The sequence below is a fragment of the Mya arenaria genome, chromosome 8 (genome assembly GCF_026914265.1).
Source record: "Mya arenaria isolate MELC-2E11 chromosome 8, ASM2691426v1".
NCBI lineage: Eukaryota > Metazoa > Mollusca > Bivalvia > Myida > Myidae > Mya > Mya arenaria.
Window position 1 is genome coordinate 74,329,660 of NC_069129.1, and position 27,450 is coordinate 74,357,109.

The window sequence follows — 27,450 nt, forward strand, 5'->3', positions numbered from 1 at the left end:
TGCTTTATATGCTCCTTTTCTGACGAAATATAAAAAAATGATCTTATTAATCTATTTGAATAAATGCATTGACTTATTTAAAGATATAGAGTGTTTCAAGTACTTATAGCGCAAAATAAGTCGAATAAGGAATAAAGAACAGAAACGGTGAATTTTCAACTATTTAAAAAAGACATTTTTGATCAAATAACCATGTAGAATTGGTCTACATAAAAAGTTTCTAGAAATGCATTGTCAATTCAAGAGAGTGTTAGTACTTAAAGTGCTTTAATAACGTACCAACCTCAGAATAAGAAACAGAAATCTTGAAAACGACAAAAAGTGAACATACTCGTTTTATCACTTTTCGAGAAAATAACTTTTCTTTGTTTTGAAATAGGATATGTTCTGGGAAGAATCACTGGATGTTTTTCAAGGTTCGACAGGTTACTTTTTCTCAATATAACACCCACCTTAATGTTAGGTTAATAATACAACTATCCTGCTGAATTGGTGTAATGTTTATGAAGCAATCTAACCTTTCCTTATTTACAACGTTTGTACTTGCTGTTAAATGAACGTTTCTGTGTCTATCGTGAAGTCACGAGTTTGAGCACAAGGAGACATACGACTGGAATAAAAACAATTTTTATGCAAAAAGCTACAGAAACAAGCTCAGTAGCAAAAAGTTTAAACATAACCACGGTTAAGTGGCACTGGGTAAACGCCAAAGACATAGAACACAAAATCACAAACAAGAAACATAGAAGAACTGCACAAAACCCCACAAACAGCACAGTGCATACATACTATATATATAAAAAAATATGTATGTGTATCAAGAATTGTTAGGTACCGCCTTGGAACGGTCAGTACAATTTACTGGGGGTTTAAACCAGTTTATGGGCACAAACCTCACTCGCCACATTTTTCAAGAGAGCAATAACAACGACTAGTCTGCTCCATCCAGAACTAATTGAAACACTTTCAGACGTAATAGTGACGAAGGTGTTTACTTCAGCACGAACGTGTTTGTCAACATCAGGATTTATCAAAGGAAAGCATTCCGGTACATCTTCTTGTTTAACATTGTTTGTAACTGGACCACGAAGCCATAAACTATCAACTATTCCTGAAGTCTCAAAGTTTGTAGTAGCACAGTCCATTGGGTTACTATCAGTTTTGCCATAAAAACAACTCTCAGATTCTGGGAATCCTGTCAATGCTATTGCCAACATATATCAACGAGTCTTGTTTTTAATCTATCCTAGAACAACATTGCTGTCAGTGAAAAATGAGACACTATCAAAGTGGACGGACACATTTACAGAAGAAACAATATCAAATACTTCTACAGCCAAAACTGCCGCACAAAGTTCCAATCTGGGAATTGTTATGTCTACCTTTTGGAGCAACCTTGGCTTTTCCAAGAACTAAATAATGAGACAATGTACAATCAGCTGACATCGCAAACAAGTAGACAGCTGCAGCAATAGCTTTTCTGAAGCATAGGAGTTGACTTGTAGCAGCTCCTTTCTCCTGATAACACTTAGAGAAACTGGTAAGTACATCCGAGGTATTTCTATGTTCTGTAAACTCTCGATAGACACTTTCAAGTTTTCCCGTTTTTTGGTATCCGAGAGAGGTTTATCCCAATCAATCGTCTTTTGCATAAGTTCTTTAAGAATGAGTCTTTTTGGCACTACTACAAGTGCATTGAAGCCTTAGGGCTCATAAATGCTATTGATTTTCGACAACACGCCGCTTCGAGTAAACGTTTTGTCTTAAACAAACGAACTGTCAAACACTGATACAATTGTGTTCACGTTTCTATAATAGTTTTTTTCGCTTGGGTGTCTGCATGATGTGGTCCTTTCTTTTCAATTTGATGACAGAAATTATTTTGGCACACAGTTGTGTATCTGGATGCTAATGATGCTGAGAGAAACAATTGTGCCAAAGCACCTTCTTTAAATCTTAGACCAATGATTCCGCCGGTGTCCTTTAAAACTATTATCTGTAGCTTTCAGAGTGTAGTTCAGCAAGATATCGTTAAATTTGCCATCGAAAATTTTGCTGTAAATAGTCCACCTCCCTTGTTGGTCTGGTCATATTCAAAACTTGAGCCCACATGCACTTAGCGTAATGTTATGCATAAATGCATTTTATTATGTTGTTCTGACTGTATTAATTGCATTTTATAGTCATTATGAATATGTAGGCAATAGTTGAAGCTTCGCATAAATTTTAGCGGCCGTGTTGGACATCAGCTTGGAAAGCAATGTTGTACCACTGTTTTCACAACTACAAAATGCATCTTTATAAACTACAGACTAAGCCTTTCTTTTGACATATAGAAATCTGGGTTTACAGATACATACCGATATGGTGTCAGATTTACAATTAAATCTGCTGTACCAAATGATCATTTTACAAACATTTAAATGATAAGAACATAAAAAACCCTTACGTATGAATTTTATGCTTTAATCGTCATATATATGTTCCAAAGGTATTTTGATTCATACAAACATGATGACAGAAGCAAAGAGTGTACACATTTGCTTAAGGTATCAAATTTCACGTTATTCAAGCTCTTTTTATGATACTGGCTGCACGCCATATTGTTTCAAGTTACAGAAAGGTTGTCGTTGAAACATACTTACTTTATCGTTATCACGGATGTTTTGGATGATTTACATCGGTTGCTCGGGCTTACTTCAATCATTTGCATAACATATCTGCGACTGATAAATGAGTACTTTAATTGATTATATTTTTAAATATTGTACACTTTTGTACACTTCAAAGTCTCCAAAAAATGTTTCGCGAAAACATTATACTGTTTTGGATTACTTTCATTTTTTTCCCTGCTGCAATCATATCACCTTTTTATTTTGTAACCGAATGTTCTGGTTTGTCAAGCTATACGTGCAAAATCAAATTGTTTATCCAAAGCTAGTTTTGTGCATTAACTTAAATTCGATCAATATACAATTGTGTGACAATGTTTTATGTGTAATATTTAAAAAAGAAATTAGATTATTTATCAAATAATTATTTTTTACCTCAAAAATTTATTCTCAATACAAGTTCTGTTTTCTACGAGGTATGTGATTTTACAGTCATGTATCTTCAATTAATTGTAATAATTGAGACTTCGTAACTTTCAACTATGTATTTGTTAGATTTTTCCCAATTAAATTGAATCAATAATTATTCACGACCGGACTTCACCTAGACCTAGTCAACTATCCTAATCATGTTTCATTTAAATAAATCAAACGCATTTCTAACTATACTATTTTCTTATGTTGTTTATTCATTAACTTTGATGCTGGTTGTTCAGTTTAACTATGGTATGTCAACTTGCCTAAATGCAAAATCCAATTTTGTGGTACCTATTGATTTATATTTAGGATATAGCGATTTGCTTCCTCTCATATCAAGATCATCTTAGAAATTTACTCGTAATTTGAAGGTTGTAGAAACATGTATCCAAATTAAACTAAAAACTCACTCATTAACTAATGGTTCTTATGATGAAAAATAATCATTTTTACATTGTTCGACTGAAAAACATATGGCAACTAATAAAGGTTTGGTTGAAAAGAAAACAGGGCTTGCCACTGTAGCTATGGTTGTCCTATTTAAAACCACAACATAAAACTATGAAGTAAATCAACATACTATTTCTAATATTTGTTCCAAATATACAACACTCCTTTATACCCCATACTATAAGACACATCTAATAACATACAATTATAAAGAAACAAACAATAACTCCAATATTAATATAAAAAAACACACTACAGAAACAACCACAGTAGTCGAATGTTTAAACTAACAACCCGTTTAATGTAACAGAGTTATAAGCCAAATTTATATTAATCAGAATAGAAGGAGGTTCCAAAAAGTACACATTTATTGAATGAAATACGTCGATTCTTACAAACTGCTATATTGATGCAGAATGAACATGATTAGATTTTAGCCTCGGAATAGACATTCACGAAAAACTTAATGCGATGAAAAAAACCTTGATAGAATTTTAATTGTTGGTTCAAATTATAAAATAGATGATACCAATTTTAACAAAATCTTACACTGAATAGATAAAATTGAATTGCAGTGATAGATAATAAATGACTAATTAACTTTCTCTTAAAACATATCAGTACCTGCCCAACCAATTTTTAACTTCGATTATATAATATCCCTGGATGTTTTGGCGTTTCCGTCCATCATTCTTTTTAGGTTCGATTTTTTGTCCAATTATGAAAAACAACTCTTTAGAAATAAATCCTTACTTCAAATATATGTATAAGCAACTTAAGATGCCATCTGATAAAATGAAATACCATTGTGATATGTTTTATTTGTATTGTAATTTATCAATATCTGTAAAAAAAACCTCAATATTCAATTTATTAAAACAATCAAATAATGTCCGTTACTTGTGATGTATATGCGTAATTCGTAATATATTAAAGGAGGTTTAAATTTGTTATCAAAGAGAGAGAAATATAAATCCAATGTTATAAACATTTGCCTATGAATTTGTAAATGAATGTAAACAATTAAAACAATTGGATAGTTAATTGAAAAGTGAACATGTTTTTTTCGCCAATAGTTAATAACAATTTTCGTTTTTTTTTTTAAATAAATATTACTACTTCCCTATGGCACAAAACATAAATGTTTGTAAGTTTGTATTTTATTACCATTGTCAAAATTATGACAAAAATACTATGTTCATTAATGAATGTTATTACACATACATCATACTTCCAAAAACATCATATATGTAAAACACAATTTAACAAATGAACATAACTATCGATCTAACTTGTTTGCAACTACAAACATTTTTGCAAATGTCATTCACTTTTGTTTCATACATATTAACCCTTTCTTTGTTATGACTAGAATGTGTCGTAGGATTCAGACATCTGTATAAGTTTGTAAAATGGAAACACAAATACATGTATCATTTATGTTCCAGGTTAAGGTAACATAGACAAACGGAAACAAGTACTCAAATGGACTTTTAGTAATAAGTATGATATCATATTGTTACAAGAGATACATCGTTCAAAATGATCTATTATAACCTGCTTTTTTCAGTAGAAATGCTACACACAGTAATGGAGTTTCATTTGTTATAAATCCAAAAGCTAATATAGACATACACACATATAATCAATGTTTAGAAAGTGAAATCACAGCTTTGGACATTGATTAAATCACCATTCTTAAATAGTATGGGCCTAAGTTCGAACCTACACTCTTGAAATCTTTACAAAACGTTCTGCTAAAATGATAATGAAACCTTTATTATTAATAAACAGACATCATAGTTTACACACATTTGCCTACGGTGTCAATTTTCATGTGTTTAAGCTCTTCCATTGATATTAAATGGATGCCATATATAACTATTTTAAATGCATTTATTATTATTTTTTTTTTATTTTTTTTATTTTTTTTTGGAATTGCCAGTTCATGACAACCCGTTTATTTTATTTATTTTATAAAACAAACATTACATACAATATATATAAATATATATATATATATCGAAGTGGAACAATATCATTTAACCATTGAGGCAATTATTAAACATTTTGAAACTGCCTTAACATTATATTGTTATTTTATTAACAAAATCGTTAAAAAAAAGTTATAAATGCTTTAATTGTTCAAAAGTGTTTGAAGAACTTTCAAATCATTATATAAATTGTATATAATATTTCTCGTTGTTGATCTCCTTTAACAAATGAAGTAGGTCTTATAGATGCAATAGGCAATGTTACTTAAAACAATGTTTACGATATAATACTCTTTTTGGTTAATTTTGTAACCTATTACTATACATCTTAAATTCTTAATTTCTTTCTGTACTCTGCATCTTTGAAAGATATCATGTGTAGCATTCCAGGAGTTGTCAAAAATGGACATTTAATAAAGAAGTGTTCGTAGTCCTCTACTTCATTACAATAAATACATAAAGGGCAATCCTTCAACTTCTTAGTAAATAAATCTAAATTCGTTGCTACAAGATTATGCAATAACAAATGCTTATAGAACAAAGTGATTTTGTTTGTTTTAATAGGTATAGATTTAATGGAGTCTAAATTCATATGAAATATAAGAAAATTCTTTCCAAATTGGTCTAATATTACTGATGGTATAATTTTCCAATTTGCATCAACTGTATAAGTCAGATTAATCACCCATTTTAATATCTGTTTCCCATAACTGTTTTACGCTTGATTTGATCTTTTTTTCCACTCCAAATAAATTAAAAAACCCATGGAGTTTATAGTCTTTATAATTGAATCAGGCGTTACTATATTTTGAGCAAGATACACACGTTTTGGAAAAAGCAAATATTTTATAACAGTTATTTTGCCAAAGACAGTTTTTTTTACTCCAATTATTTATCAATTGTTTGCATTTATCTATTTTTTCATTCCAGCTTAAATTTATACATTCATGTTTATCATTTCCATAATATACTCCATGTGATTTAACGTATTTTGACGTAAACTTTATGTTATTCATAATATTACTTATATTATTTTTTGATTTGCCAATCCAACGGCCTTGTTTTTTTTTGCCTATTTAATTTCAGTCCAGAATAATTTCCAAACTGATCGATTATATCAAGAACAATTGGTATTTCATTGTGATGTTTTAAAAAGACAGTTGCGTCATCAGCGAGTTGACCTTCATAATTTTCACATTTTCCTAACTGTGTTGATAAGACTTCAGCTACTATAATAAAAAGCAACGCAGAAAGGGGACAACCTTGCCGTACACCACGTTGTAGTCTAACTGAGTTTGTGATCCATCCATTGTTTGCAATGTTATGTTACAATACAGAGTTGTCACCCAATTAAGAAAGGAAGGTTTAAATCCATATTTATTCAAAATTTCGAACAGGAAAGGCCACTCGACTGTATCAAAAGCTTTTTTAAAATCTAAAAATAAAATAGCACCGTCCAAATCAGTTAAATTCGTATAATCCATTATATCATCTATTTGCCTAATGTTAAACATATATTTCTATTTTTATGTATACTTGTTGGTCTTGACATATGATGCTTTGTAAAACGGATAGAAGTCGTTTTGCTAATACCTTTGCTGCTAACTTATAATCAATATTTAAGAAAGAAATAGGTCGCCAGTTTTCAAGATCTTCTGGGTCTCCTTTTTTATATAAAAGCGAAACTACACTTTGTTTTTTGAGTAAAAGATAATTTACGTTTTTCATAACTCTCATTTAAAGCTGAAATAACTAGGTCTCCAATTAAATGCCAAAACGTTTGATAAAACTCTACCGTAAGACCATCGAGTCCAGGACTTTTGTTAAGTTTCATATCATTAAGTGCTATTGTAGCTTCTTCATAAGAAATTTCTCCCCCACAATTATCGGCTAATTGAGAATCCAATGTTAAATCTAATTCGATATCATTTAAAAACTGGTTATAATCTTCGTCTTTTTTAAAGTTTGATGAAATTCTTATAAAATTCGACTATTGCATTTAGTATATCTTGAGTATAAGTATTCTGGTCCCCTCAATCTTGAGTGAAATAATGACTTTCTTACTTTGACGTGATATTTTAAGATTAAAGAAATATTTTGAATTAGTTTCTCCTTTTTCAATAAAACTTACCTTTGACCGTATCTTTGCGCCTATGGCTTCATTTTTATATATTTCGCTTTATTTCTCCTTCAATTCGAATAATACGTGCGGAAATTTCAACGTCCGGGTGTGTCGCGAACAACGCGAAATAACAGACTTTTATTTTAATATGAGTTAGTTAAATATACAATACTTTTGAGAATGATTCTTATTGTTTAAACTTTAATTTGTATTACCTTAAGCTTTTTACAAGTATAACATTTTTTCATTTGCACCGTTGACCTTTTAACTAAGCGCTATGAATCTACCGGTGTTATTCAACGGTATCATTGCTCCGGTGGAGTCGCACGAATAACACATGAATTCGTGCTACTCACAATACTCGTGCACTTCATGTTTTTTGGCGGTAAATAATAGTATAAAAGGCCTTTGTTGGGCGTTGAGAAAAGTTAGAATTAAAAAAAGTTGAAAAGTGAATTAAAAGGAGTAAGAATTAAAAAGAGTTAAAAGTGATTTAAAAGGAGTTAAATAAAAAGAATTTAAAAAGGTTTATAACATCGGACTATCAATTATAAATTGGATTATTTGACAAATTGTTAGATTTTAATAGTTAGAAAGTGTTAACATCTGGAAATAAATTCATTACTTAATATTCACTATTTAGGACATCTGGAAATAAATTCAGTACTTACTATTCACTAATTAGGACATTTACTGTGAATTGTTATTGGAATTAAAATTGTTAAACTGTATAAATAAAGAAAGAAACAGTGAAAAAATTGTGTTTGTGGTCTTTCATAAAGTTAAGACCTAAAATCTAATGTGGCTAAAATAAAAACACCGCCACAGGGTGATTGTCATTCGATTCATATCATATTTTAAGTTCTTTTTCTAATTCATTAATAGGGTTATGGCGAGTTCCCGATTGTTGTTTCGAAAATTCAACTGTTCGATTTCTAATTTCTATTTTGCAAATTTTCCATTTTATCTGAGGTTTAATATCTTGTTGAATTATTGTATCTAAAGAAATGCCGATAATAGTTTTGTACTCATTATTTTCAAGGAGAGAATTATTAAATTTCCAATACCCAGGACCTCGTTTATTAGGTATTTTGATTTTCGTTGAGATATCCATATGATCCATTGTTTTTATGATGGCAGGTCTTATATCCGTGGAATATATTTGGGATACAAAGTTATGTTCAATTAGCCAGAAATCTATTCTACTTTTCTCAATATCATTTTTTACGCCTCTAAGTAAATTGTTGTTTCTGTGGATTAAGTAATCTCCAAATATCACACAATTTATGCGTTTTGATTAGATTCGATAAGTTTTTAAAAGTATTGATCTCGGACTTTTGTAACTATTTTCATATATGATATTTGATAATTTAGTATAAAAGTCATTTCTTTCTTTTTTACCATTTGGGGCATAAAAGTTCACTAATGTGTATGTATTATCAAATCGATTCACCATAACTATTTATAAGTCCATCCAATGAATCCATTTAACTATTTTGTCGATTTTATCAGTAAAATGTGTTTCTTGTAGGAAGGTTATATCTGCTTTTTGGTTCTTTAACCATTGAATTAAACGGGCACGTTTACTACCATCCCATAAACCTTGAACGTTAAGAGATATAATATGAATAATTATTTGGCTGTGTTGCATTATATAAGGATATTCTTAAGTATAGATGACTTAAGAGGGAAAAAAGGAATCGTTCTTTGACAGATATCTAAATTGAAAAAATAGAAGTAATATGAAGTAAGCCCGAAGTGCATTCTTATCGTAAACAAATGCGATAGGATAAGAAGTGCAAAAAGGCACCATACGAACAATTATTTTTAATACACAACAAAAACAAACAATACTTTAAAAAGCGAAGTAGAATTAGTACGCTTTGACAAAATTTTGTCGTATTGCAAGTTATACCTGCCCAGTGAACATATTTAAAAATGTTGACTTTTTGTTTTGACATACATACAAAAAATGTGTAAGTAACAGATTTTCATATGCTTTTTATGTTTAAAAATACCTTTCTTCCCTCGAATTATGTGTTGATATTTTCTTTTTTGTTGAAACCTTTCGCAAATGTTTAGGTTCTGAAAAAAGGCTTTCTTTTGCATATTATATTCGACTAATTATCTTAACTCGATTAGTTTTTGGCTGCGTTTCACAATGTTCGAGCTACAATTAAAATCTTCGTTCTTCCCTTATATGAGTTTGTTTTGTACACTATAAATTAATGTATTACATACGTGTCACCTATAGGTCTTACCTTAGCCACACGCATTGCGAAAACAAAACGACACTGGCTATTTGTCATCGAATGATTTGATGTTACAAACTATGTCTGTCAAATAGAACTTACTATACACGTATTTACCATTAGTCTTTTGCATTTGGACACCGTTTTGTGACATGTATTCACATTTACGACGTTTCGATAACATTATTTATAATTGAATCACATACTATGTATGCTAGTTATCTGATCGAGCATGTTCTAATTTTTATTTTTGACCAAGACACGAAATTTAACCCATTTTCTGTCATAACTGTGCAATTGTTGGGACTATTTTCAAAATGTTTCGCTCTGAAATACAGAAATGTGTTAGGTTTTATCAAACTGTGTGGTTTTACGCACTGTCTTCCCAAATAACTAAGTACAAATGTGTTCAATTGTTGCTACTGACCAAAATACGATGAAATAAAAGACATTGATATTTTCTGATTTATTATATTTTTGTGTGTTTTCAGCTTTAAAATTTAGTGCTTCTTTTCATCATTTTGTTTTGGTTGAAATGCAATGTGTTGCACGTTTCTCTAAAAACCCATAGAATGACTACAAACCCATATAAATCAAATGATATGGAGAAGGAAATATGTATATAAACTGACTGACGTTCTAAAGTCTCAAGGACTTTATTAAAGTATTATTGTTACAAAATAGGCACTTGTTTTAAGGCTGTCCGAAAGTTCAACCATTATGTAATTGATTTAATAGATTCTTAAAAATGGTTATATTAATGCACATATAGACAGTCACAAATAACACATTGCGATAAGTAACCTGGTTGTTGCATTAAATACATTCTTCATCGTTAGTTCAAAGTACAGGAAAACAATATCAAATGTTATTCACTATATAACCGTATGATAGCAATAACAACGTAAATAAATAATTTAATGTGGTGTAGTGTATCATTTTAAAGGTTTGGACATAACAATCTCAAATATGTATATCTTTTAAAAATTCATCAAAGTTTGACAGAATTATGGCCCTTTTAATTTTGCATTTTTATGGGGTTTTTTTCTGCCAAAAAAGGTCAAATTCACAAACCTATTTTTAGGAAATTTTAAAAATGCCGTATATTTTGAAGCATGAGCTAGCAATAAAGTAAAAATTACAGAACATTTAATTTCTTACATTCACTGATGAACAGTTGCATTTTCACAATAAATAGTATTATAAATAAGAAGATTAAAGGCAAACAAAAAAATAGTTGCCATGGTAACCATTCAATAAAAATAAAAAAAATGCTAAGAAACATCACTTTATGTTAAAAAGGAAATTTCTGTAAGTATATCTTTGATTATTTTCCTGACAATTGTTAAAAACGTGATCTTATCACCATCAAGCAATTCTTAACAATTTAATATAAGAAAGACATTGTCAGCAAATTTTAAGGGTAATTAAATTCAGGACAACAATGACAGTTTCCCTAGAACACTAGACTCTGGCTGCCTTGGTAGCTGTTTAAGAAATTTACTCATTTATGAATTGACATTGTAACTATAAAAACGAATACATACTACTAATTGTTTAGAAACAAACAACAGGACGACATTTCTGTTTCAAACCAAATTTAATATACTTAAGTGTTTAATTATTGGAATCAAAATGTGCATATATTTAGAACCAAAAAGTGCGTACATGTATTTGTAACCATTCATAACATGTGAAATATTACACGTAAAATATAACATTTAATATGGAAACATATTCACTCTATAATCACTTAAAAAATGCAGGAACTGTTAATGTTATTTTAAAAGAACAGTTACTTCTAATTGCCAGAAGATTAATCCTCTTTGCGCTAAACTGTACTTCAATATTGCAGAATTTAGAAAATAAATCTGTGAGACACCTAATAGTATGACTGCTGCATAATACAACCACCGTCAAATTCTGAAGAATATTGTCAAATTACACCAAGTTGATTTTGTAAGGCTAAATGTTGGAACCTTTTGGCCTTTTTTCATGAGCCTGAAGTTATAACAAAGGAATGTGTTGATTCCAATACACATGTATACAAAAAGAACTATATGAATTCAGTGCATATGGCAACATACATACACAAATGTAAACATACATTGTAAAAAAGGTTTTAACACAATTAATTAATGGAATACATCATGTTACCACATATCATCATAATAAAGTTGACATACATACAGAGATGAGTAAGGATTTTCTAATTTAAAACTTCATTCTGTTCAACATTTTTGTCCACTTTTTGTATAGCAAATTACTTTTATGATTTTTTATAACTTTATAATTTAATTTTTCTTTCCAGCTTATTCCTCATAAAGGTCCATATTATATTTTAATAGAACAAAAAAGGTACAATTTGAACATACAAGTAAGGTACTGTATCTGCATCAGTCAGGTCAGAGTGAAACTGAAAGTAAAACGAAACATATTAAAGATAATTATGTATTATTCAGATGAATTATTTGGAATGGCTTTAAAAAAATAACCGCCAAATCTTCATTAAGTCATTAAATTATTTTTGAGTAGTTCAACCACAAGTCCTGGTATTGGGATCATTGGAGGAGGCATAGAACTGAACAAACTAACTATAACTAGACAGATTTTTATGTATGTTTTAGAATGGCTCACATAAAAATAACTGCAAATTTCCATTTAGTCATCAATTAGTGTTTAAGCATTCAAGCACACATCCTGTCTAGCATTAAAAACATTTGGGCAGTCACCTGATTGTTGTTCTAAAATTGTAATAAGATATAATTGTGCACTATTCATCATGATATGCCTTATTATTCTTTGAAATTGAAGCAGGAACTTGTTTTAAAACTGAAAGTGACCAGATAGATAAAGAACCCGGTCTGTTGATTTCTTTAAAACCGATCACAATATCCAATTTGAAAATAAAAACAATTGCAATTGACTAATGTATGTGAGTTATAAAGCATTTGACCAAATGTCATGCACAAGAATTGACAACACCTAAGAAAAAGCAATCTAAACTTAATAAAACAATGATATGCTTAAACCTACCTCAATGTTTACTCTAAATAATTAACTATTTACAGAGGTTGGCATTTTAAGTAAATAAGAATTACTTCCTTGGTTAATTTGGATGATCTTGGCTTGTAAGGTTGCATGCCTTGTGAGTCATAAAATTGTTCTTACTTCTGGCCACTCTCAGAAACGATGAGTTTATAAATAGCCGTTGCGGAAAAATGCGATAGATTACTGAATCAAATGGATGCTATCACTTTGTAGATATAATGATTGAATTTTCAGAAAGTCAATGATGCATAAGTGTTTTCTTTTGATTTGGACATGTAAATAAGCATGTTTGATCCTAAGTTTTAGTTTGAAAAAAATAGAAACAGAAAAACCTAGTTCATAAAAGTTATACCCACAGATGCAGAAGACGACAACGTATGCTTGTAAAGTCATTGACAATCAAAACGATTCTTAAAATAGCCGAAAACGGAAGTATAAAATGTCAGTCAAAATGTCCCAAGACCGACGGAAAAACGGCAAATTAAAAAAAAAATGCTTGTGAAACTTAGGCCCTATTACATTGACTCACAGCATGAAATAAACACCGTACTACAGTTGATAGATAATTTATTCATGATTATTCTGGTACCGTTTTCAGCAGTTAGTATAAATGTTTGCGGGAGTTAAATTCATTGGATCGAAGGGTCGTATTAGCATTGTGCAGAATATGGAAGCCTAAAATACAACGGCATACTGTTGTTGCTACTTATGAAGTAAACTATATCGTACTAATAAATTACAAATAACCACTATTCTTATTTATAATCTAACTTATCAGTACCTGCCCATACGACTATAAACTTCGTTTATTTTATCTCTCGAGAGCTACTACGTGTCCCTCCATTTCTACTTTCTATTTCATAGTATCGAATTATATCCAATTTAAATAATGACATTTATTTAAAATAAATCCTTGCTTTTTGTAAATGTATTTGTAGTAATTTCTAACATTCCATCTGGTCAAGTACAGTAATTGTTTGATGTGTTCGAATCAGTTTTATTCAAAGTGAATACCAACACGTCATTTTACAACAAAAATGAATAATGAGAACCTAAACAGCCTATAACATATGAAATGTATGCTTTAATCGCCATATACATGTTCCAAAAGCATTTTTACTATTATAAACATAATGAGATAAACAAAAAATATCATATTGTACTAATATTTGCTTAAAGTATCAAATTGCACGTAATTGAAGCTCTTTCTTTGATATTGAATTTATGCCAAATAGCTTCAAGTTTCCGAAGAGTCACCGATGCATCGTAATAAATGATCGTTAACAATAGTACTTAGGAAGACCTCTTTTGGTAATGAATATGCGCCATATATAAAAACATGGTTTGTGTTGAAACATAATTAATGTATTGTTATCAATAGTGTTTTTGATGAATTAAATCTGATGTAAAGATGTCACAATTTGGATTTTGCCTCTTCAATGTCACATTAAATGATGTGAAATCAAACTGCTGAGACAAGATCAGTTTGATTCATACTAATTACTCATTATTGTCCCCTTAATTATGTATCCATTATTATTTCAAAAGATAGTATATATATATTAGGGATATAATCAGGTACTGTTGCTAGGCGTTGCAAAGAGAGAAGTTCCGGAAGTGCTGCCTACAAAAGAAAAAAAAACACAACAACTGGTACTCTCCGGTCCAAAACACCAGCGATCGGAAAGGACAGCAGGAAAGTTCTAGCGAAAGAAGGATGACAGTATGGTATTTGTACTTGAATAGTTATAATTCATAATCTTGTTGCCTCTTTCAACAAAAATGACTTCGTTTTGTGTTTAGGGTTCTTTTCCACATAGGTCAAGTAGAGTCCGAATTTGCGATCGAAATATGAAAATGTTAGCATTATTTTGGAATAATTGTTTATAAGTCGCTTATTTCAGTTGCAATTTTGTACGTGTTATCTTATAAAATTATCTGTAGAAACAAGTGAGCAAGCTGACAAAGCCGCAACTTCAGGCAGCAATTACGAGGGCAATCGAAATGGAGCCAGTGTGCATGCTACTTGTTTTAGCAGCCCCAGGCAATCAACTTGGAGGTAGTTCCCACGAGCCCGAGAAAGGGATTAGAACTCCACGCTAATATGTGTGCGGCATCTGCCGGGACATGTCAACACAAAGAGAAAGAGTTTGTCGGGAAGCTCGTTTTTCTTATACTGCTTTTAAAATCTTATCGAAACTAAAATTCAACATTTATCTAAGACACGAGTGTAACTAAACGTTAGGTAAAGTAGATATAGATAAACAATTTTATTTAATGTCATGTGTCATTAAAAGATAATTGTCTATTGTTTAATACTGCTGGTCAGTTCTTGAGATTTTAACTGACAAATGGATACCTGAGAACACATTTTCTACTGATTACTGCTAACGTAGTCTTGTGAATTTTCAAAGAACAGCAATCTGAGTATCATCGTATGGCTTAAAATATCTTAACAGGCATGTAGTCACACACAGATAGAACAAATTGAATTGTTGGAAGATATGAAATATGGGCAGTTTTCTTGTATTAAACAGTTGTAAGATATTTTAAATGCTGGCACAGTTTGACTCTATTGACCTGCGATGATCCAACCCCCAACAGGCTCACAGACCATTTATATTGTGGACGCATTGTTATGTTGGGGCTGTGACAGGAGGGAAATCCCTCATTTGGTGTATGGAGAATCTGGGAAACTTTCCCGGATCCTTGTGGACTAAGCACTGGCTTTGTGCCAGGTCGGGTTTATTCGATGAACACAACTTCTGCATAAACTATCAAGGATCTCTAGACATTTTTAAAATGTTGAAATATGATTTAAAAACATAATGACCATGCCATGTTTATGTATATTTTTGTAAAGGATTTTTTTTCTAAATACAAATTTTGTACTGTCCTTGGTTGCTAAAATGTCATTTACTGATCATACTTATTTCCATTTTTTTGCCAGAAAACCTGCCTTTTATGTATATTCATGTTATTGTAAATATTTTCTTTTCTGCGCAAAAGCTCTTTCAAATGATACTTAAGTGATATGCCCGTATGGATCGTACTTGCACATGTTTAAAATGTGTCTGATACCTTTGTCAACGTTGTTTAGAAACAATCAAATTGACTTATGACAGGTCCATTTTTGATACAGCCCATTACTTAAGGCCAAAAAACCTAGTGTTTCCGATAACCCGACCGACCTTATTTTTTCCTCGCCGACCCTATTTATTTTTAGGCATAAAGGTTAAAATTTCAAAACTATATATCGTCGTTATGTTCGTTGTTTCTCTGTCCCGGATCCATTGCGATCCGGAGAATAAACTTTCATTCCTGATATGTATGACCAAGACGCTTTGTCAACAGGAAAACAAAATAGCGGTGTGAATACTGTCTGTGGACGTCATAGAATGTCCGCATTTTGCGGATCTTTTTTTAACAGCATTAAACTTTTAAGCGGAGTTCGGCGAACATTTCACCCTGTCCGATATCTTCTTATAGGCAAACGCTTGTTATCGGTCCAGACACGTTATTGATTACAGAATACACATTTTGCTGCCGTTATCATCAAATTTTCGGACATTGTTCGCGGTGTTATTTATTTACTTCTTTCTATCGATTAGGCTTTGCGTGTATCATGCTGGCTAACTGCCAGGTTTCAATACACATGTCATTAATCGTTACCATATCCGCAATTATCAGTTTCTATTTCTTTCGCCTAATTAAAGTCCCATCAACTAAAATTCAAACAAACAACTGCAAAAGTTAGCTTATTAACACATGTTTTGGAATGAGTCGGCTGCAGATCAAACGGTACAATTTGTGACGCCTGAGCACGAGCGGTGATTAGATGAAAGGCACGCGGAAATGGTTTGTATTTAAATCGGTCAGTCGGATACAAGTCAACAAGTCAATTTAACACATTTATTCACTCAAATGCATGCACAACATGAAAAAAATGAGGTAATTGATAAAGACAATACATTTCAGAGGCTCAAATTGAGGATTCAAGTACATAACATACATTCAAGTGAATCAAATATTTAAAGACCAGATAGTCCCGTTTAACAGGATAAGTATTGCACATGGATCATTGGATTCAAGCAGTGTTATGGTTTACGAGTTATAAAATGGGTTAAGTACAATGAGAGAGGCAACTAATATATGCAGAAATGTCATAAAATATATAAGAATAGTAATGTTTAACGAAATTGTTTAAGAATAACAGATACCATTTTACACATGTTAAAAAATTCCTTTTTATTAGTTATTATATATGTTTGGATGTCTGTTCAAATATGGTTTTACATACTGCTTACGCTCGTTATCAAAAATGTTACACTCGAATAAAAAATAAAATTCATCCCCTATTTTGTTACATGTTTGGCATTTCCTTTCATTGACTGGTGTTCTATTCCAATTGCCCGTTTCTATTGGTAGTCTGTGGTTTCTTGTTCTAAAATTGATAAGTGGATATAATAATGATTTGGGTGTTGAATGAAGATACTTTTCATAGCCAAATGACGTCTTGAAGATTTTATAAAATTGACTATTGCTAGCATTTTCAATAAGGGAGTACCACGATGTTAAGAATAGATATTTAAGCTTGTCAGTCTGCTTTGTACGTAGAACTGCTATGTACATACATGTATATACTTTTTTAATAATAGCAAGAGGCAGAGGGTATGTTTTGCAAAGAATTTTTTTAGTTTTAAGTGGTTATTCCTACCCTATTATTTTTCGCCATATAACCGGAAGCACAGGTTTTTTTTGGCCTAAGTATAAAATAAAATGATTCAATAAACATTTTCCCAAAAAGAAAAACAACAGGTAAAATAACTGAAACAAAACCATGAAGATCCCACAATTTTCTTACTTCTTCTTGAATAAAACTCAAATTTGACGTAACCGATATATTTTGCAAGAGCGATACTATTAGAAGAGCTGGCTCTGTATGCTCCTGAAGGGTTGTTCGAACTGGTCAGCAAGTATGATTTGCTGGTATGTGACGATTGCTCCTGAAGTGCTTATTATATTATGAAAGTTAATATCAACAGATGAATTATGTGGCTTCTGTAAGGTTGTAGACAAAACGTTTCTTGAAAACACTTGTCAATTTGCTACACCATAAAAGACCAAACCACAGCACTATACTGAAATGGTCAAAACATTTTTTTTTAAAGGGTAACATCCCCAAAATTATTAGGCAGGTTAGGTAGGAATTTTATTGAAAAAAGCACATTTACTTTATGTTAAGATCATATTCTTGCAAACAACACCATTTCATGCAAGAGTCACTTATATATTGCTGTTGTTACGGAGCTATATTATGTTTTAAAGACATTGAAGTACAAACTCTGGTCATTTTCAAGTTAAGTAATATTCTACTTTAAAAACTCTTCAATCAGTCGAACACATAATTATGTAAATATATTAATTGAGCCCAAGTAACTGTTTATTAACAAATTCGAAACACTCTTGATAACGAAAGAGTTTATTTGTTCACCGCCAATTCTTCTATAAATGGAATTTGTATAGTTTACATTTAATAAAGAAGAAAGACATCTTGTCAAGTACTCTTGATAACAATCAATTAAATATGTATCATCGGTGACCCTTCTGTAACTTGACACTATATGGCATATATGCACTATCAAAGTAAAAACTTGAATAACGTGAAAATTGAAACTTCTAGCAAAACATTATACATAATGATCTGTTTGTAGCATATATGACGATTAAAGCATGAACCTTACTAGTGAGACTCTGGTTCTCATTATTCAAATATGTGAAAAATGATATATTGGTATTCAATTTATATAACACTGATTATGACACATCAAACCATAATGGCACTTGACCATGATATTTTTAGTAAATGATATAAATACATTTACATAAATCAAGGATTTATTTTAAATAAATAATATTAATAATTGAATGATAATTCAATACTATACAAATAGAGAGTAGAAACGGAGAGAAACGCAATAGTTGTTTGCGCAAGAACGATCAAGTTTGCTTAGAAAGTATAGTGATCATTTATTATATTTTACTGCAATAAAGTTTTCTTCATAAAGTCATTCATAGGATACAATTTGGTATTGTTTTTCTGTTCTTTTAATCAACGGTGTAGAATGTCATCAATGCAATAAAAAGGTTACTTATCGAAATGTCGTCACCGTCTGTGCAGAAGCTGATTAATGGCAGTGGTGTTTGATACCTTTTTCATACCATCTATGACCGACGTCCAACATATTCCGTTATAGGAATACCGGTTGCCTCAACATTCATTTCCCCCAATAAGTGTTTTTATGATGCGAGTGGTTTTTGATATGATTGGGTAATTTCTGTTATTAAAATGTCTTTATATTTTTCAGCAAATCCTCATATACATTTGTTTGTATCACATAACAAAGACAGTCAGTGTCTGTAAAAAGTAAATTTACAATATCTCTGTCATATTTCGTTAAATAGTAATTGTTATGAAAATCAATCATAAGGTACTTATTGAATTCAAGAATAGCCATACAAACATAGTAGGACGAGTATGTCCTAACAGTTCTTTTATTGTGTTTATTGCGAATAGATTCTGTAGCAAAACATTTTAAAAAATGTTTCCTTCTTTGCAAGTACCTTCTACGGATATTTTCTATTGTTTTGGTTTTTCGAAATACAGTGATATTTATCAATTAAAATACATCTGCAGCCAATTGTATAAACAGATTTACCCAGGGTAATATTTTACCGGCGGTAATTTTTCTGGTAAATTGGCGGTAAGCAATTGTATAAAACCAAATTAAGATTTTACCAAGCTATTTACCGTGGTAATATTTACCCTCCTCCAAGAGGTTGGTAAATTGATTTACCGTCTCAGTTACCATATTCAAGATGGGCGACCAGACATAAACAAACGCTCGATTCACAACTCATTTTGTCGATTTAATGACAAATTGAAACTTCGTGAATAGAAAACTGTTCCATTACATCCATATCAATAGAAGACAGGAATACAGAGGTAAGAAATCGCCAATAACCACCGTTTGAACAAATAACTGCATTAAAAATATTCCAACGAAAACAGTTCATGTACAAAAACAGTGACACAAGAAATCGGAAGCTTAAGAATGTATTTACCTTGTTTCGCGTTTAAATAATTCCAAAATCTTCAATGCAATGGTTCGAGACCAACACTTGATTGCAGGTCTCGACCTTACTTTGTTGAAGTGTATCCCACTTTGCACATATTTTGAGTATAATGCAAATATAGAGAATACTAGGTTAGTGCCGTGGATGGAGGAAGTTTATCTGGCAAGGTGGAGGAATTTATCGGGTGAGCCGAAGGCGAACCCGATAAAATCCGCAGCCGAGCCAGATAAACTTTCTCCATCCACGGCACTAACCTAGTATTCTATTTATCCTGTTACTTTGTTTAATTAAACACTATAAAACCTTAGAATTAATAAGAATCTTTAAAAGTAAGGGGGACAACTGTTTTTCCCTGTTGACGTCATCACACTCGGTATCCATGTTTAAATCGCCCCCAAAATAGTTCGTAAAACTGTTCAACTTTTTTAGTACGTTTATATTCAAAGTCATTGCATTTTAATACGTCAATATCAATTCAAAACATAAAAATACTTTTAAACGTGCATAAGCATGGATCAGTCTCTGAACATTATCTGATGATGTAACAATTATTCCGCAAGTCAGAGTACAGTACACAGGTCAAAATTCAAGATCACGAGTGTTTACAAACAATCGCAACATATTAAATGGATTTAAATGATGTTGATAGTGTTGAATGATCATAACTGCACCGGCAAAGAGATCATTCATTTCTGTTGTAAGTGAGATTTTGTCATTCACCACAGAAATGGAATAAACTATCGACGAGTAGCGTTGAATGCTGTTTCACAGTTTCCAGCATTTGCGGGTGGGGTAAGATTTTCACATCTCATGAAGATTTCAGGTCGATTGTTTTGCCAGTGTCATTATTTTGCATAATGATGGGACTTTATGGGCGAGTGATTGCTGAGGTCGGCTGTTAGTGGTCCATTGATAAGATACTGAAACGGCAGTTCTGCTTTTTTTCTGACATTGCAGAATATATAAAAGAAGTTCGTTTTCGCGGTCACATGACCACCTGACTGTAGATAAACATCACGTGGTCTACTATCCTAATAAACTAAAGTTTACACGGCACCTTGTTATTGGACCGATTTGTATGCAGGTGACAGGATAAAAATATTTACTATCAAATTGAACCGCCTGTAAACATTGAATAAATGACAGCTATGACGTCATTTTCTATGAAGAATACCCTCAGTCTATAGTCTATTTCTACAGTTTTCTTTAATATAGAGGCACACAACCAAATACTGTATAGAGTGCATTGATAATATAAAAGTTAACTGTATATTTGATAAAAACAACAGCTGTGGTATGACAACATACCGAAGTATGATTTTTTTGAGTTTGTTAAAATGTATATAAATTATACTGTTACATATACTGTACAGTTCTGTGATTAACACATTTATGTTCAATACAATTGTACACAACTATTTCATAAAAGTTTGTGATAATGAATGTGAATAATCATTTTAAGCTTTTCATCAGCGGAAGCCAGCAGAGCCAGTGTGATGTTAGAACATATAACAGAAACATGATTGAAGACACCAAAAGCAGTGAGGTAATAATAAGATGTTTTTTTCTTATTCTGTAAATTATCAGTACTGTCATTTGAGTGAAAGCAAAATATTAATAACTGGTTTGTTTATTGTTAAAGCCATCATTTCTTACCGACGCTCTTGTTAACTTATCTTTCAAATTTAAAGAAACATTGGCCTCTCCGGAACGCCGTCACCCCCCCCCCCCCAAATTTCAATATCCGCGCCAAATGGTATTCATTAATCGGCAATTTAAGATATGAAGCTGATTTTCACAGACAACATTTAATTTTAACGATTACTAAATAATGTTACTTTTCTTTAGATTGCCACCAGTGGAGGACCAAGGTTGTATGACAAATGTGCTGTCAAGATAACATCAAAAATGAACTTCATGGAGCTGCTAGTGTTTTATATGTGGTTTAACATTGCTGGTTCTGGTTATTGGTATCTCCATACGAATTGACTTTGATTTTGAATTTAAAACCATTTATAGTTTAATGAAAATAGAAAATAAATGTTACACTCCTTGTATATTTACTTTATGCTCCTGTAAAATGGAGATTTGGTGACAATATGAGTAAGTACTTCTAACACTTAAATTTGACATCCACAATGAGACAGCTTAGTTTTTTAATTTGTTAAAAATTATAATTAACTAGTGGTGACAACAACATGAAGAGATCATGTTTCATTCTATTTTAAACAGAAACAATGATTACATAAATAAGCAGACACTAAAAATAATTTCATTATGTTAATTATACATGATTGCACTTTTAGTGCCAAGTTGAGGTTACTAAAAGCCTTAGGGTAGGAAGATAATTATACAAACATATGTATATATGTTACAAACAAGATCAAAGAAAAGGATTTAAGATCATTTGGTCATTAATAATAATCATAACTGATAAATTGTACAAATGTCGCATGTAGTTTAATAATCTTATGAATTTGCAAAGTGGTTGGATGCAGCATTTAATAAATGAAATTCTTCAAGAATTGACATTTCACATAGGAGGTATAGAAAAGATCAAGTACACTTAAAATATGTGTCTTAAAAGAATCAGTGGTGTTTGCTTACATATTTTCTTAACTTCAGCAATATTTCAGTTTAAAATATAACAATGGACCCTAGCTTTAATTAACAAATACATGGAAAACTGAAACAATGGTACATTTAAGATTAAAGATATGAATTATTGATCACTTTAATGAGAATCAATTCTATGAAACTCAGTGCATAATTTCTATAGCAAGTAGAAACTGACTAAAAATTCCGTAGGTGTCAGCGTGAGAAAAACGGACGATGCTATTAAATTTTATTCAAAGATATTTTTTGTAGTTTGTGTAAGCAAGTATGATTACTACTCAGTTAATTTCTGTTTTCAAATTATTCAGATATATTGTGTCATTATGACTTGCACATCATTGCAATAATGTTCGCATTTTCCTGCGGTATTCGTTGACCCTTTTTATATGAAGTAAAGAGTAACACCCCTTAAAACAGAATAAACCTACCCCTTAATGTGTCGCATGTGTTTTATTGATTAGCCACGGAGTAGTTTATAAATACTTTGTACTGTTTTGTTGAATATTTACCATGTAACTTTTTGGACCGATTTAATTAATCTTGTCATTAAACCTACCTTTTAGATGTTTTTTTTTTATAAAAATGGAATGTGGACATTTATTTTTCTATAAAAAAAGATACCTCCAATCTGACAGCTATGCGGGAAAATGACGTCACTCTATTGCATTATGGGACATTTTGGTAAAATTTACCCTGGTAAATTTACCGCCTTGGTAATTTTTTTTATACAACGTATTTACCGCCATGGTAATATTACCACGGAATTTACCGGTGGTTTTACTTACCGTGGTAATTATTTACCATTGTTTATACAATTGGCTGCTATTGGGAATGCATTCAAATGTATTGAAATCAATGTATTAGGCTAGTTATAGGTTTTCATCAAATGGTTATACCATGAGTACATTGGTCTTTATCACAGATTGATAGGATTAATTTTGTTGTTTATCGCTTGTTAAGTTAAAAATATTGGTAAGGTCTGCGAAGTTAGGTAATAAGTTATAATATAATTATAAATGTAGTTATAACTTAATAATATATTTTAAACTAAGTTTTCAGGTGATATAGGGTAATCTCATGTATTTCTTGTTGTCATTTTAGGTCGGCCATTTTTAAATTTCTTCTTTAGCAATTATTGTTAGGCAAATCACATTCATGTCCAGATATGGTTATTCATAATACATACCAATCCCGAAGAAAGATTCGCTACTTGTTGTTGTTATTTTTTCTTATACTTTTTAATACAAAAAAACTTTCAGTTAGATAGAGAATAACCATTTCATTATCGTATATAGTGAACAGAATGATCAGTTACTCCCCCTTTCATATAGTATACCATTTGTCCTCCATAACAACAGGTTAGTGTTTAATTCATAGAAATCAATGGCCTTATTGTCTTTTTTGTGTCAACGTTTGTTCTACCTTGAATTTCAGAAAAAAATAAACAAGTTAATAGCATTGAAATTTGATTGCGTGCGAATATAAATGCAATGCTAGAACTCCGGAATGGATTAAGAGGAAAGCAATTTCAGCACACATTAAATTTTCCAAAACCCTTCAAGCAGTTCCATTAGACGTTGAATGAACCAGTCAGTTAAAGATATAATGATGAAATACAACAAGTAGGATCGGCAAGGAGTAAGTATTCCCATTAGTAACTACACTTGATCAGTCAAGCCGCACAAAAGTAGATTCTTCTTAGGTCTATTTCACAGTTTGCAAAGTCAAGGCTTTGTTTGTTATCAAGAAAGGTTCAGGACAAATATTGACGTTATAGAAATAATTCAGAAAATGAAAACGTTCTTTGTGTAGTCGCATTTTGAAACAAAAAAAAGGTAAACGTGCCAAAATGCACTAAAATGATTATAGATTTCGAAGTACATTCACTTTATAAATAGAACGCTGTTGTAACTTGTCAAGGTGCCGATTAATTCTTGATCTGTGACATCCGCATCACGATTTATCGGTGAGTTTATTTCTCAGAACGCCTTATTATTAGTTACAAATTTTAGAATGGCATTGGCGCATTTCTTCAGTGTTTATTCTATTTATGTTTTTCGATGATTTTAACTTAACAACTGAGATATTTTGTGCTCTTGTTACACGAGGTATTGAGGTCGTTCCACTTATAAAATTCCTTATTACATTAGACCAAAACTGGTAGAAAATAGTCCATCATCCTCGTCGCGTCAATGGTATTTATTCGGGCTTTAACACGATTGGCAGTTACATTACAGAGATTGCTGTTTTGTTATTTCAGCATGAAAATAAAATTGCCCTTTTGCTCAAAGTATTAAATGTTTTTTTTTCTTTTAAAATGTCTTGTATTTTTGTTGATCAAATGAAATGTTAAGCTTAAAACTCGAATTTGCATGTGCTCAATTTAGTACAATCTTTGAGGGCTAAAGCGATACATTTTAAAATAATGAGTGGCACTTTCTTACTCAACGGGAGCTCTGCAATTATGTAATTTCAAGCCAAGTTACTGCATGATGTTCATTAAAGAATGTTGGTAGGTCACACCAGATACTGACATAACAGTTTATTGTATAAAATGCATACACTATGTAGATATACGTTGTATATGATTCCGCTTATCTTGTAAGTGATTTTCGAGTGTTGGGAAAATCTTAATCGATCACTGATTTCTTTTTTATGATCTCAGATGTTTGATTGTGTCGCTTTTTGATTATGTTAAGTTTTATTCAGTGTTTTAAAATACAACAAATACAGTTTGCAACCTCTCTGTGTATTGTAGAAAAAAAATCTAAGTGATGAGTGATAAATTGGTGAAAAATGGAGGGGAAGTCAAACATTATTCTTGTAAATCTGGTTCGACATGCAGGTGAAACTAAATTATTAAGGAAAAACCAAGAAAAAAGATTCAGCACTGACAAAGAATTTAATTTAAAATACATATTCATGTAACAACACTTAGTAAACATGTACACTTTCTATGCTATTTGGCTGTATGTTTAATTATTTATACTAAAAAAACAGAAACAATATACTTAAATGCAAGGCTTGTTGGTGGATATTTCAGATAATTGTAAACAGGAAAATCAGAAACAAAGAGCTAAATCCAACCATGACTATACTACATATTTTTAATCATCAGATAAACAACAATTAGCGAAACATGTAATTAAAGATCTATTAATGTGGAGCTCTAACTCACAGGCTAGAATCAACAAAGTCAATATATATATATATATATATATCAAGGTACAAGTGTTTTACCAATTTATATATTGAAGCAGCTGATAGGTGGTTACCGATTAAGTATAAATCAATTACCATGTTATAACTTTACCACTTATTTTTATGAGATTGACCAGTACGTAATACTCCAATAGTATAGTTGGAAAATAATTAATTTGTAATTGTCAGCTAACAGAGTTCCAGTTAGTTCGGTCGAGTAATACAAACAAATAAAACCAATTGTTTAATACCATATAAAGAATTTACTTGTCAAGTACGATTCCCTAGAATTTACACATACAATGAAATATAAACGAACACAAGAAAACAAAGGCTAGTTTCTATAATACAATTGCCGAATAAGATCAACCAATAAATTTAACAATACGTCAATTTGGAACAAAAATAGTGATTCAGCTTTTTCAACATACTTTTCCTGCAATGCATGTGTTTTTATGATAAAGGATTATCGTTATTCAAAGTTTTCTTATAATTCGAAGTACCTTTTTAAATAAAAAAAAAAACACGTATTCGATTTACATAGATTATAACTTGCTTCGGCTTCAAATATTTGAATGATGATAACATGATTAAATAGCAGTACTTACACAGGAAATGTTGATTGACCTTTTGAAGGACGGCAAACAAAATCGTGTTATAGTATAACTAGTTCCCGTGTTTTGGGCAAGAAAGAAAATATATTTTGATTTTCCTTTGCTTTTAATATTCTTATATTGTAAATATTATTATTTCTGTTCTTGCAATTCAAATACCAGATAAACAATACGTCGGAATAAAAGATGATACTCCATTTAAGCATAGACAATATTTGTCAGAGATGTACTAGTTTTGTGCTGTTCTTCAATGTTTCTTGTTTGTGATTTTTATTTTTTTTGTTCTATGTCTTTGGCGTTCACCCAGTGCCATTAATCCGGGTTTATGTTTTAACTTTTTGCTACTGAGCTTGTTTCTGTAGGTTTTCGCATACTCATTCGATGATTTAATTAACTCGTACAAATAGGAAAAAATAAAAGACCATACTCAGTTGTTTACGTTTATTTTAAACGCATTGGCACTGCAACGGTAGCCGCGTTGGAGTTTATTTAAACATTATTTAAACGTTATGGATCCAATGATTGCCACCCACCGTCTACTGAAGTGAACCCAAGTGTCCGATGAATTTGAAAAAAAGACATGCAAAACTATAACAACAAATCACAGAACAAAATGAATTATAAGCTTAATCGACGATGGAAGAAATCATTATATATTCTTTTAAAAAGCTAATGCTCATATTTCAAGGAACATATTTGTTTTGGTAATTTGAACTCCGCATCAAATACTTTAAAATATATGTGACGAGCTCTATATATCAAAATTATAGGGTTTGATGCTGAATTCAAATATCCAATATATATATATATATAAATATATATATATATATATATATATATATATATATATATATATATATATATATATATATATATATATACTTAAAACTGCCGTCATATTGGGTCTGCGTTTTAAACACAACT

At 31.1% G+C, this 27,450-nt stretch overlaps 1 long non-coding RNA gene across 1 annotated transcript; it reads left to right on the forward strand.

Annotated features, from left to right (window-relative positions):
* Nucleotides 1-1,078: 1,078 nt before the first annotated feature.
* On the forward strand, nt 1,079-15,547 carry LOC128244875 (uncharacterized). The gene is made up of 3 exons (XR_008263004.1): nt 1,079-1,540; nt 14,537-14,686; nt 14,903-15,547. It is a non-coding gene; the product is annotated as an uncharacterized LOC128244875 (long non-coding RNA).
* The last annotated feature ends 11,903 nt before the right edge of the window (nt 15,548-27,450 follow it).